Raw genomic sequence first — 14,611 nt, forward strand, 5'->3', positions numbered from 1 at the left:
CGCCTCTCCCTTTCTCCTTTCTTCCTCTTGTTCTCTCCCTTCTCCTTCTCCATGTGCTTCCTCTGGAAGAAGTTGACCAAGAAACAAGGAGAGTCCTATGCCAACAAGCAAGTAAAGCTCCAATCCTTTTCCACGGGGCCGACATCCCATTTCCCGAGCCTACGGATTCTTCCTAGTCCCCTCTCAATCAATGGGATTTACTGAGCACTTAGTGTGGGCAGAGCACTGAGTGCTTAGGAGAACACGACGGAATAAGTAGACACAATCCTTCTCCATCTTGAACTTGTCCTTGGGCAAGTTGCTTCAATTCTCTGTGCCTCAATTCCCTCATCTGTAAAATGGGGATTAATCCTATGAGCCCCATGTGGGACAAGGGCTGTGTCCAATCCGATTAATCTGTACCTACCCCAGCATTTAGTACAGTGCCTGTTGTGTTGTAAGTGCTTAATAAACACCATTTAAAAAAAAAAGCTCGCCCTGGGAACGTCTCAGGCAGAGTCAGCTTCACACAGTATACCAACACTGTTATGCTGTACTCTCTCAAGTGCTTAGTACAGTGTTCCGCACACAGTGAGCACTCAATTAATACGACCGATTGATGATACTACTGATGAGAAGGTGGGCAGTGGCCATTCTGGCCCTGCATGAAGGCGATTGAAAGTCTCAAGTCGGAACTAGCCTGGAAAATAATATCTGTCTTAGTTGTTAAACTCTACATGCCAAGCTCTGTGGTAAATACATGATAATCAGGCTGGATACAGTCCCTGTCCCAGGTGGGGCTTGCAATCTAAAAAGGGGGGAGAACAGGTACTGAGTCCCCAATTTACCGATGAGGATACTGGGGTGCGGAGAAGCAGCCCGGCCTAGTGGAAAGAGCACGGGCCTTAACTTCTCTGGCCTTCAACTTGCTCATCTGCAAAATGGGGATTCAATACCTGTTCTCCCTTCTACTTAGACTCTGAGCCCCATGTGGAACTTGATTATCTTCTATCTACTCCAGCGCTTGGCACAGTGCTTGGAACATAGTAAGTGCTTAACAAATACCAACAACAATAATCATAACAATAAAAAAACTTGACTAAGATCACAGAGCAGGCAGGTGGTAGAGCTGGGATTAGAACCCAGGTCCTCCGACTCCCAGCCCCGGGCTCGGTCCCCCAGGGCCACGCTGCTTCTCAAGAGAACCAGCTCACTCTGGGTGAAGGCAGGACATGGTGAATAAACTAACCAGGCATTTCCATCTCTGATGTTGGCGGCAAATTAAGAGGATGAGGCGAGGCTAAATTGAAAGAATAAATCACTGAAACGGAGTTAGAAAACTCATCTGAGGGAGGGGAGGAGAGGTAGAGTATGAACCAACAGCCTGCATTTAAATGACACATTTAAACCTTGGGGGAGAAAGAAGAGGTTAACTCTTGTCTTGTAAATTTCAGTAGGTCCTGCTAAACCTACCCTTAAGAGGGAAAATGCTGAAGAGCTGGTTCTCTTCGAATAGCTGAGTCTTGGGGCGAAAGGCAGGCGAATCACACAAGGGCGCACCATGCCATTATTATTGTCATTATTAAGCGCCGTCGAGTCGTTTCCAATTCATAGCGATTCCACGGATATGCTTTCTCCGGAACGTCCTTGTCCTGAGCCATAATCCGCAACCTTTCTAATGGTTCTTCCGTTATCGTTGTTATGATCTCTATCCATCGAGCTGCCGGTCTGCCCGCAGTGAATGTTTCTACCAACTCTTTTACAGTGTACTTTCTCAAGAGCTTCATACAGTACTCTGCACACACCAAGCGCTCAATAAATACCACTGATTGATTGATCGAAGGCCAGGAAATTCCTGGGACGCCAAGCGGATCTTCAAGAGAGGATTCTGGGAAGTGGGGACGTCCTGTACGACCGCCTCGAGGGCCAGAGTTAGGGGTAAGAACATTGCCTCTAGACTGTAAGCTCGTTGTGCGCAGGGCATATATCTGTTTGTTGTCATACTGTACTCTCCCAAGAGCTTAGTACAGTGTTCTGCACACGGTAAACGCTCAATAAATATGACTGAATGGGTGAATGACTGAATGGGTCGGCCAGAGGTGCTGCTGGTGTCCACCCCTCTCCATCCCACCCTGCTGAGGAAAGCGTAAAGCTTGAATCTTATTACCTCACAGGTCAGTGGGCATACGCTTGGGTCCCTCCGGGGTAATCTCATCTGCACCGGGCAAATGCGGCCTGCGCGGGACTAAACAAGTTGGGGCTGATTGATACCCCGCTGGGCCGGGGAGCAAGGCGGCTGCTGCTGTTGCTGCTGCTGCTGGGATAAACAACCTCATAAACTCCCTCTCCTCTCAAGAGTGCCATCCTGTGCCCCTGGGGGCACCCTCATTAACTCTTCTTTTAGCTTCCTGCCCAGCTAGGGAGCAGTACAACCGCCTGCCCCCCGCCCCCCGCCCCCTACAAAAAAAAATAGCAATAATATTTTTGGAGTACTGACTGCTAGGCACTACATTAAGAATTGCAGCATGGCCTACCGGAAAGATCACGGGCCTGGGAGTCAGAAGACCTGGGTACTAATCCTGGCTCTGCCACACACCTGCAGGGTGACCTTGTGCAAGTCACTTCACTTCCCTGTGCCTCAGTTTGCCCATCTACAAAATGGGGACTCAATACCTGTTCTCTCTCAGCCCGTGAGCCCTTGTGGGACCTGATGATCTTGCATCTACCACAGCGCTTAGAACAGTGTTTGGCGTATAGTTAAAGCTCAACAACTATTATTATCATCATTATATCCTCTGCTCCCAAGGAACTGACCCTCTGGAAGCAGCATGACCTAGTGGATAGAACGCAGGAATGGGACTCTGGAGACTTGGGTTCTAATCCCCTCTCAGCCAATTAATTGCTCTGTGTCCTTGGGCAAGTCGCTTAGCTTTTCCATGCCTCAGTTTCCTCATTCATACAATGAGATTGTGTGCCTTTTGTGTTCGAGCGGGACTGTCTTATACTTACTCCAGCACTTGGCACACTGCTAGACACACAGTTCATACTAAATTATAATATGAACAATTATAACAATAATTATTAATATTATCATGATTAGTAACCCAGAACTGGGGGATGTACTCAACCAAACTAGATCCTATGGAACTGAAGGTCCTGGGGCTGCAGGACTGGATGACTCCAGCGCAAAGCTGAACCTACTTCGGTTTGGGCAGACTTGGGCAGCACGATTTCTCCTCCCACCTGTCCACTGCTAAACCAAAGACTAATGATAATGATGGTATTTGTTAAGCACTTACTCTGTGCCAGACACTGTACTAAGTGCTGGGGTGGATATAGGCAAATCAGGTTGGACGCAAGCCCTGTCCCATATGGGGCTCCCGGTCTCAATCCCCATTTTACCGATAAGGTAACTGAGGCCCGGAGAAGTGAAGTGACCTGCCCGAGGTCACACAGCAGAAGAGTGGCAGAGCCAGTATTAGAACCCGTGACCTTGTGAATCCCAGCCCCGTGCTTTAGCCACTACGCCATGCTGCTTCTCCAAGGGGAGGGAGTGGAAAGGGGATGATCCTTGTTCTCAGAGGAGGATGAAGAACCTGCAAATGTGCATTTACCTGCCTGCTTGCTGCTAATTTGGTCCTGGCTGTCTGAGCTAGTGTGTGGCAGAGTGCCGGATTGGGAGTTTAGAGAGAATAAAAATAACGGCATTGGAGCAGCGTGGCTCAGTGGAAAGAGCAGGGGCTTGGGAGTCAGAGGTCATGGGTTCGAATCCCGCTCTGCCACTTGTCAGCTGTGTGACTGTGGGCAAGTCACTTAACTTTTCTGTGCCTAAGTTACCTCATTTGTAAAATGGGGATTAAGACTGTGAACCTCACGTGGGACAACCTGATTACCTTGTATCTACCCCAGCGCTTAGAACAGTGTTCTGCACATAGTAGGAGCTTAACAAATACCAACATTAAGCATTTACTATATGTCAACTGGTGTTCGGTACTAAGCACTGGGGTAGATACAAGAAACTCAGATGGGACACAGTCCCTGTAACTCATGGGTTTATAGACTAAATGGAGAGAGTAGGATTTAAACCCCATTTAACAGATGGGGAAACTGAGGAGAACCTAAGTGCTTCTGACTCCCAGACTAGTGCTCTTTCCACTAGGCTACGCTGTCTGAAACCACAACCCTACAGCTTGGCATGGGGACACTCCCTGAAAAAGTACAAAAGTCACGGCACAGGTTTTAGACTCTAAAGAGGAGGGAGGAAACACTGTAGTGGGAGCAAATCTGAGAGAACCAGACTGACCAGCTCCAGCGGGCGACAAGGGATGGAAGAGGGGAGAGGAGGGTTTGTGTGTCAAGAAGGTCAAGAGGATGCCGGGAGACTTTTAGAGGAAATCATGAGTTGCATTAAATGAAAGCAGTGAGGGCAGATTAGTCTCCTCATCAATCAAGAAAGCTGACAGATGTCTCTCCCTCTCCTCCCTCCGACAAAAAAAGGCATTATTGCTAGGAGCCTTAAAAAAATACAGTGGAGGAATTGAACTATTTGCCAGTTCAGGAGGACCTTGATGTAATTGGTTTTTCTGAACTTTGGTAGAGGTAAGAAAATCAGCGGGAGGGCCGTGCTGGGGCTATAAACCTCTGTTGGAATGTTGTCCCGAGGTGGATGGACGAGTGAGGGTGTACTCCAGGTGAAACACTCCCTAAACTCTAGTAACACAAGAATCTTAGTAGATAAGAAGATTACTGTGGAATTCCTTGCGTTGGAAACACTAAGCGTCAACAAAAATGTCATAATGGGCATGATCACCTGACCGGAATACGGCAAAATGAGTAGGAAGTGGTAGATGATTGTGAAGAAACTGTAAAACTAGGGCAGGTGGTAAAAGTAGGAGATTTCAATTATCCACACTGAGACTCGATGAATAACTCATCAGGAAGAGACAGGAGGTACGGTTTCTTGGTTAGAATAAATGACTGTTTTCTGATACATTTAGTCACAGAGCCAACAAGGACTGTACGCTTGTTGAGGGCGGGGACTGTTTCTACCAACATGGTATAGTGGCTAGAGCACGGCCTGGGTTCTAATCCCGGCACTGCCACTTGTCTGTTGTGTGACCTCAGGCAAGTCACTTAATTTCTCTGGGCCTCAGTTACCTCATCTGTAAAATGCGGATTGAGCCTGTGAGCCCCACGTGGGATAGGGACTTTGTCCAACCCAGTGCTTAGAACAGTGCCTGGCACAAAGTAAGTGCTTAACAAATGCCATAATAATAATAATAATAATAATAATACCAGCTCTTTTACATCGTACTCTCCCAAGCGTTTGGTACAATGCTCTGTGAACAATAAAGTGCACAATAAATACTGATTGACTGATTGATAATCTCTTGGATTTTGAGTTGTGGACAGGCCCTGGTACAGGATTATATCCAGAGAGTCTCTCTGCAATAGTAAACGCAACTGAATACGATTCAGCATTTTTGCAGTCGGTAGGGAGGAGGCCCGTATTTGACTCCAAGAATAGGCAATTTTAAAAACGGAGACGGCGGGGAAAAAAACGAAGACAAAGGAAGAAAGGACCAGCTAAGGGAACAAGGGACTCATTATTATAAAACACGCTCTTAGAGGCCCTGGTAAACTATGGGCCACCAAACTGAGTAACTGACAGGGCAGAAGGGATCATCAGAATTCATTCATTCAATCGTATTTATACTACTGTGTGCAGGAGTAGTAATGGTATCTAACAATAATGATTACTATTTCTATGGTATTTGTTAAGCACTAACTATGTGCCAAGCACTGTTTTAAGCACTGGCGTAGACGCAAGTTGGACAAGGTTGGACGCAGCTTACTGTGGGCACAGCACTGTACTGAGCTCTGGGAAAGAGTATATAGGAGAAGCAGTGTGGCTTAGTGGAAAGAGCACGGGTTTGGGAGTCAGAGGTCGTGGGTTCTAATCCCTGTTCTGCCACTTGTCTGCTGTGTGAGTTTGGGCAAGTCACTTCACTTCTCTGTGACTGTTACCTCATCTGTAAAATGGGGATGAAGACTGTAAGCTCCACGTGGGACAACCAGATTACCTTATATCTACCCCACTGCTTAGAACAGTGCTTGGTACGCACTAAGAGCTTAATAAATACCAACATTATTATTATAATCATAAGCACTTGTGTATATATGAGTAATTCATTTTATTGTCAGCCTCCCCTTGAAAACCGTGGGTGGGGAACATGCCTGTCAACTCTATTATTATTGTACTCTACCAAGCACGTACTACAGTGCTCTGCACACAGTAAGCACTGAAAAAATACCATTCATTCATTCAATCGTATTTATTGAGTGCTTAATGAGTGCAGAGCACTGTACTAAGCGCTTGAAAAGTACAATTTAGCAACAAATAGAAACAATGACTGACTTTCAAATACGGAAAGCTCACCTGAGAGAGGAGAAGGGGAAAGCCTCTCAGAGGGACTTTAAGAGTTCCCCTACCTTGCTTTATTTCCCATAAAGTACAGCACAATGGGACAGGAGAAGTTCAGAGTCCAAAAATGAACTCTTTCAAGTAACTATGGAATTTGTAAAACACATACTATGTGCCAAGCACTGGGGTAGATGCAAGATAATCAGGCCAGATACAGTTCCTGTCCCACATGAGTCTCACAGTCTCAGGGGGAGGGAGTATAGTGTTTCATCTCATTTTACAGATGAGGAACTTGAGGCACGGAAAAGCGACTCACCCAAGGTCACGCAGCAGGGTAGCGGTGGAGCCGGAGTTAGAATCCAGGTCTCTTGACTCCCAGACCCAAGCTCTTTCCACTAGACCATGCCGCTTTCTCTCACTCATCTCCCCAATAAAGCTTCCTCCTTTCCTTCCATTCCCTTCCCTTTCTTTTCCTCTCCTTAGGAAGTGAAGGAGGAGGATGGAGGGTGGGAGAGAGGAAGAACAGTACAGTGGGAATCTAACAAAAATAGAAAAGAAAATTTAACCGTCCATCCCTTAATGCTTCTTGTTCCCTAAATGGACTGATTTTCTTTATATTATAAGATCTCCTGAAGGCAAGGGACGGTTCTTTTACTTGAAACTATTAATAGCAATGAGTTCAGCGCAATCTACATTGTTATTCTGCTCTCCCAAGCGTTCAGTTTGGTGCTCTGCCCACAGTGAGCCCTCAATAAATACTTTTGATATAGACCCCTGAATATTTGCTAATAATAATGGTACTTGTTAAGTGCTTACTTTGTGCCAAGTACTGGAGTAGATACAAGTCATTCAGGTTGGACACAGTTCCTGTTCCCCCAGGAGGTTCACATTCTTAATCCCCATTTTACAGATGCGGTAACTGGAGACACAGAGAAGTGAAGTGACTTGCCCAAGGTGTCACAGCAGACATGTGGCAGAGCCAGGATTAGAGCCCAGGTCCTTCTGACTCCCAGGCCAGTGCTCTATACACTAAGCCACGCCGCTCCTCCCAACGATGCTGACAGTGATCGAGTCACCTCCCTTCTCTGGGTCTCGATTTCCTGTGACTGGATAAGTACCGACTCTCAAACTCTCCAATATGCCAAGCGCTCCGTATAGGTTGTGGAGAGGCGATGGTAAATGCCACTTTCCGGCAGTGTAACGATGAGTCTGCCCGGTGTGTGCAAAATCTCACCTCCTTGGTGAGTTGAACTATTTAATTCTGGGCCTAAAGATATGGTCTGATAGGTGGGACGGGGAGTGAGGGAGGGATTGGCAAAAGGCAGAGATTTTGCAGGGCAGGAGGTTGCCCAAATCTGATTATTTTCCTCAGATTTTTGTGTTCTGAAAGGAAGGGTGAACCATTCTGACGCTGGGCGTAGGCGAGCCACTAGAGGGAGGCATGGTTTCAGAAATGCAGCAGTGCCGGGCCACCGTCTGGGAAAGATTTAGAGAAAAATAATTCCGTCCAGTTTTGTCCAAGCAGGTGCAGGGAGGGGCATTGAGATTGCTAGGTGCTTGCACATAAACACACACAGACACACAGACACACAGACACAGACACACACACACACACATCTCCCCCCCCCCCCCTGCCGCCCCGACAATCCTGACTGGCAACGAACTTTAGTCCTGGCACGCAGTAAGCGCTTAACCAATACCACAATTATTATTATTTCAGTAAGCACTCAATAAATATGATTGAGTGAATACTCTCTTGGTACACCCTGGCCCATACACTTTTCTCCTCTAATGCACTGTACCTCTATATCTGGTCTCTCTCGCCGCTGACCTCTTGCCCAAGTGCTGCTTCTGGCCTGGAACGCCCTCCCTCTTCGTATCGACAGACGATTACTCTCCCCATCTTCAAAGCTTTATTGAAGGCACATGTCCGCCAAGAGGCTTTCCCTGACTAAGCCCTCATTTCCTTTTCACCCACTCCTTTCTGAATTTCCCTGATTTGCTCCTTTTATTCACCCCCACCTCAGCCCCATGGCACTTATGTACATAACCATAATTTACTTATATTAATATCTGTTATCCCCTCTAGATTGTAAGCTCATTGTGGGCAAGGAATGTGTCTGTCACACTGTTATATTGTACTCTCCCAAGCGCTTACTACAGTACTCTGTGCACAGTAAGTGCTCAATAAATACAATTGATTGACTGAATGACTGATTGAGCTATATAGCCTCCCAAGCTGGGGGCTCCCGGGCCTGGCTTCTGCAGGATCGGTCTTGATAATAATAATAATTATTAGTATTTGTTAAGTGCTATATTTCAAGCACTGTACTAAGCACCAGGATGGACATAAGTAAATCAGGTTGGATACGATCCCTATCCCACATGGGGCTCACAATCTCAATTCCCATTTTACAGATGGGGTAACTGAGGCCCAGGGAAGTGTAGTGACTTGCCCAAGGTCACACGGCAGCAGAATATTGGCAGAGCCTAGAACCCCTGACCTTCTGACTCCCGGGCCCGCGCTCTAGCCACTACACCGTACCCGTGGTGATGGTCAGTCTCCCTTCCATCGGGAACTCGGGTGAAATGGGTTCGGCTTCAGTAAAGCATTCCTGGGTTGGGCTGCCCGGACGGAGGGTATGCTCAATAATGCTTCTAACACCATGCTGTTCACAGGAGCCAGGCCTTTCCCTCCCTCGGATAACTGGGGAACGTCTTGGCGGGGGGTCCGGTGGGAGGGGGTCCTGCCGCTTCCCAGAAGGGGCTGTTCGGAAGTGTGGCGATATCCCGCGAAGGGGGTGGGGTTTCTGGGTATCGGTGTGTGCATCGTGCGTGAGTGTGTGTGTGTGTATGTGACAAAACTGAGGGATGTGGCCTTGTTAAATGAAGCGAGTCATCGCCATGGCAACACAGCTCTCTGCTCCCAGCCAGATGCCAAGCCTTTAAATTATATTTTTCTGGCTGAAAGCGCCCAAATTGCCTCTATTCTCCAAAGCAACGGGGCTCCGGGAGCACCAGATGCTTCACCTCACCCCTCACCCCTCAACCGATCCCATGGCGGGGAGGCCAAGGGAAAAGGACTGAGGGTTGGGGGTCCCCTGCAGCCTTTCCATTTCCCGGCAGGCCCGGGGCCAGGCTCAGAGGTGTGGCAGGGCTCACGGGCGGTTCGTCGTTTAGTCTCCATCGAGCACCGGTGGCCTGCTCTTGGCCGGCCCCCCTTTTCTCTCCCTTGTCCGTAGGTTCGTAAGATCCCTGACGAGCGGCCTATCGGAAAGAGCGTGGGCCTGAGAGTCAAGGGACCTGGGTTCTCACCTGCTGTGTGACCTCGGATAAGTCACTTTACTTCTTTGTGGGCAGGGAATGTGTAAGTACTGTACTCTCCCAAGTGCTTCGTACAGTGCTCTGCAAACAGAAAATACGATAAATACAATACACACGATCGACTGACCGACTCAGTTCCCTCATCCCTAAAGTGGGGCTTCGAAACCTGTTTCCCCTCCCTCTTCAGACTGATGAGCCCCAGGTGGGAGGTGAACTGTATCTGTTCCGACAGAATCGTATCTACCCCAGCACTTAGTACAGTGCTTGGCACACGGTAAGCACTCAAACGCCACAACTATTATTGTTAGAGTGAGGTCATTGTCTGAAGATACATTCCACCAAGGAGCGTGGCTCAGTGGAAAGAGCACGGGCTTTGGAGTCAGGGCTCATGAGTTCGAATCCCAGCTCTGCCACTTGTCGGCTGTGTGACTGTGGGCAAGTCACTTAACTTCTCTGTGCCTCAGTTCCCTCATCTGTAAAATGGGGATTAAGACTGTGAGCCCCACGTGGGACAACCTGATTCCCCTATGTCTACCCCAGCGCTTAGAACAGTGCTCGGCACATAGTAAGCGCTTAACAAATACCAACATTATTATTATTATTATTATTAGGTACCTCTCATTTCCTGTTCCAGCTCCCGGGTAAAAGCAACTGGAGAAAAGCTGCCACTTTGTCCCCCTGCTGCCTGCCTGCCTCCAAAAGAAGCCCGGCACCTCTCTGCCCTGGGAGGGCACTTTCCCTCCTGTGTCCTTGCAGCTTGGGGCAGATTCTGCTGGGAGCGGAGTACACAGTGCAGAGCGTGGATTCAGCCAGGGGGTTTCAGGACAGTAACTTGTCACTTGGAGTTAAATTCCTGGTCCAGGGCCCTCCATTCCATGAGTCCTTACTGGCTTGAAGGAGCTACTTCACACCTGCAAACGGGCCTATGTTATGTCCCCCACAAGCCTTCCCTCCTGCCCAGGAAGTGTTGATTTGGCTTTTCTGGTCACTTCTGGGACACGCCTATGTCTAGGATACAAACACAGAGACACACACAGAAGGAGGGAGGAATTTGGTCGAGCAGAATCTGATGGCATTTAGCAACCAAGAACATGGTTTGAAGTCTCGGTTCTCATCCATTCGGTACGTTAACAAAGCTTAGCCATGGCCATTTGAACATTCGTCTGCACAGACGCACACAACTCCCCTCCTCACATACCAAACCGACCATCCGCCAAGGCCAAGCCGCTGTTCTACCGGGCAGAGCCCGGGATGCCAACCCTAGGGATGGCCGTGGCGGTGATGGGAGGGAGGCGGTGCCTTTGGTTGCCCTGGAGTTCACCACCCCGGAAGCTAGGGCTCCTCCCGCCCGCCACCATGGGATGAGACCCCCCTCCCAAACCTGGAAATCCCCCCACAGTGACGGCAAGCCAACGACAGCCCCCGCCATCGTCTCCTCCCCTGCCCCATCTGGCTCTGGAGGCGAGCAGAGCTCGGGTCCTGGCCCTCCCCGAGCACATACCCGTGGCTCAGTGGAAAGAGCACGGGCTGGGGAGTCAGAGGTCATGGGTTCAAATCCTGACTCCACCGCTTGTTAGCTGTGTGACTTTGGGCAAGTCCCTTAACTTATCTGTGCCTCAGTTACCTCATCTGTAAAATGGGGATTAAGACTGTGAACCCCACATGGGACAACCTGATCAACCCTATCACCTTGTATCCTCCCCAGTGCTTAGAACAGTGCTTTGCACATAGTAAGCACTTATAAATTCCATCACTGCCAGCTGTGTGACTGTGGGCAAGTCACTTAGCTTCTCTGTGCCTCAGTTACCTCATCCGTAAAATGGGGATGAAGACTGTGAGCCTCATATGGGACAACCTGATTACCCTGAATCTACCCCAGCACTTAGAACAGTGCTCGGCACATAGTACTTAACAAATACCAACATTATGATTATTATTATCATTTATATTATACTGGCTTGGCAGGAAAAACTTCTGTTCCGTTCCATTCTGTCCTGTTCTTTTTCCTCCAGTTCTCTTTAGCCTCCCCCGCCCCAGTTCTCTTTTTCCTCCCCTTTAGCCTCTCAGGGTGGAGAGGATCAACTGGTGGTATTTACTGAGCGCTTCCTAGGTACAGAGCACTGTGCTAAGTGCTTGGGAGAGTGCAGGAAAAGAAGGGCAGCTGAGAGGATGTGTGAAACAGTGTGCAGAGAAGAGTGGTGCTCACAGGGAAGACAAGTGACCTAAACTTCAAATTAGAGATTAACCATTTTCTCTAATTGCTTCCATAATGTTTAACTGGAAACAAGGCTTTAGCTTTTATTGGTTTATCAAATTGATCTTTGGATAGAAGGCTCAGAGGAATACAAGTCACATTCCTTGTGGGTGTGGGTGTGAGTATGTGCACACATGCTGGCCAGACAAAGGACCCGGAAAAAAAGAGATTTCTTTCTTGGGCTTGAAGACGATAATGCCACGGACGGATTTTTGTTACGTGTGACTGAGAAGGCCCAGGCACCTCCACACGCCATCCTTACGTCTCTCTCAGTCAGCCCTTGCTATGCAGCCAGCTGCTTTTTCAACCTGCAGCGCATAAGGCCGATTCAGATCCCGCCTTACTTTCACGATCTTCTTGACCCTCCATGTCCCCCTATTCCCAAAGCCGTTGACGCCGTCTCCCAGCTAAGCCACATCACCTGAAGTTTTACTTCGCGGTGCCTAAATATATATATATATATATGTATATATATATATATATACATTTTTAAAAAAACTCTATCCTTGTTCATGGTTTCTTTGCCTATGCTGACCACAGAGGTGGTCTGTCTGATTCAGCAAATCCAGGCTCCCCAAGAGACTAGTGGTGTCAGGGAAATGGGCTAGTGTGACCCCTGGAGCCAACAGGTGTCATGGGTCAGCCCTGGAAGGAGGCAGTTTAAAGAGAATGACTTCTGAAGCCCTGTCTTTCCTCCCCCACCCTGAGTGGAAGTCAGTCAGTCAACCATATTTATTGATCACTTACTGTGTGCTCACTGTACTAAGCACTTGGGAGAGTATAATATAACGGACACATTCCCCACCCATAAAGAGCTTACAGTCGAGAGGGGGAGACAAGACATTGCAAGCAATCCCCAAGCAGAAGGGAATGGAAAAAAAGGAAAACAGGGCTTGGTCAGGGAAACTCTTCACTAGCAAATTCGCCCAGCTCCCATATTGGTTAGCGATCAATCAGTGGTACTTACTAAGCACCAGCTGTGGGCAGAGCTCTGTACTAAGCAGGGATGCACCTGGTATATTTCCTAGGCCAGAGAGGGCAGCTGTGATGCTATCCACCGTGCTTGACTCCTGCAGGGCTGACTGCATTGCAGAAGCCCACTGTTTGCGATCCACACAGAAAGAACAATCATTTCCAATTCTGCAAGGTTTATTTTCTTTTTCAAAGGAGGCGGGGAATGGTGGGGGAAGCGTGCTAGCATATATGCGAAGTGTCAATCGGGCAAACTCAAGGGCCAACCTGCTTTAGGATGGACTCTCCCCAGGAAAGCATAAGAAACAGTGTGGCCTGGTGGATAGGGCACAGGCCTGAGAGTCAGAAGGACCTGGAGTTCTATTTCCAGCTCCGCCACTTGTCTTCTGTGTGATCTCGGGCAAGTCACTTCACTTCTCTGTGCCTCCTCTCTGTAAAATGGGGATTGAGACTGAGAGCCCAAGAGGGGACAAGGGCCTGTGTCCAACCCGACATGCTTGTATCCACCTCAGTGCTTAGTACAGTGCATGGTACAGAGTAAGCGCTTAATAAATACCATTTATAAAAAAAAGGGAAAGAACTTCAGCTGGTAGGACTTAGGAAAAAGTACTTCCAACCCACCGGTAAACCTGACAAAAGAACACCCCGAATATAATGAAACTAGAGCGGATGGCTCCTCAACCACTTTGCCCCTCTAGACTGTAAACTCATCGTGGGCAGGGAACGAGTCTGCCAACTCAATCAATTGTATTTCTTAAGCGCTTACTGCATGCAGAGCACTGAACTGAGCGTTTAACAGATAGTGCAATGTAACTGAGTTGGTCGACACATTCCCTGTCGTATAGTACTCTCCCAAGTGCTTAGTATAGTGCGATGCCCGAAGTAAGCACTTAATACCACAGATGTTGTTGATGATTAATGATAATAATAATAATAATGTTGGTATTTGTTAAGCGCTTACTATGTGCAGAGCACTGTTCTAAGCGCTGGGGTAGATACAGGGTAATCAGGTTGTCCCACTGTGAGGCTCACAATCTTAATCCCCATTTCACAGATGAGGTAACTGAGACACAGAGAAGTTAAGTGACTTGCCCACAGTCACAGAGCTGACAAGTGGCAGAACCAGGATCACCCCAAGGAACTGTAATCTGGGGGGGCTGCTTCCCAAGCTCCATTCTTTGGGGTGCCTTGTGTATATCAGACAACGGCTTCCCTCTACTCCACAGCAGCCACAGCCCCTGGCAACAGACCAGAGGGAATAGAGGCAGCAGGATCAGATGCTCCATCGGCCAGTAGCGCTGGCCTACTCAAACTCAGCTCCACGACGTCGCCTGGATCCCACCCGGGAAACAGACCCAATCAGTAGGTGAATAGTGGAAGCCTTGTACTTTCCTTATTTCATTTTTTTGGGGCATTTCTTCAGCGCTATGTGTCAACCACCATCCTAAGCACTGGAGTAGACGAGTTAATTATACTGGACACAGTCCCTGTCCCACATAGAACTCACAGTCTAAGTAGGAAGAAGAACAGCTATTAATCCCTATTTGCGGGTAACGAAACTGAGGCACAGAGAAGTTTACGTGAGTCGCCCGAGGTCACACAGTGGGCAGTGGGCAGAGCCGAGACTAGAACCCGGGTCCTCTGGCTCCCAGTCCACG

At 48.4% G+C, this 14,611-nt stretch overlaps 1 long non-coding RNA gene across 1 annotated transcript; it reads left to right on the plus strand.

Annotated features, from left to right (window-relative positions):
• Positions 1-4,778: 4,778 nt before the first annotated feature.
• On the plus strand, positions 4,779-10,883 carry LOC114810158. Its single transcript, XR_003757881.2, has 2 exons — positions 4,779-4,929; positions 10,339-10,883. It is a non-coding gene; the product is annotated as an uncharacterized LOC114810158 (long non-coding RNA).
• Positions 10,884-14,611: the final 3,728 nt, after the last annotated feature.

Source organism: Ornithorhynchus anatinus, chromosome 1, assembly GCF_004115215.2.
Source record: "Ornithorhynchus anatinus isolate Pmale09 chromosome 1, mOrnAna1.pri.v4, whole genome shotgun sequence".
In the NCBI taxonomy this organism is placed as follows: Eukaryota; Metazoa; Chordata; class Mammalia; order Monotremata; family Ornithorhynchidae; genus Ornithorhynchus; species Ornithorhynchus anatinus.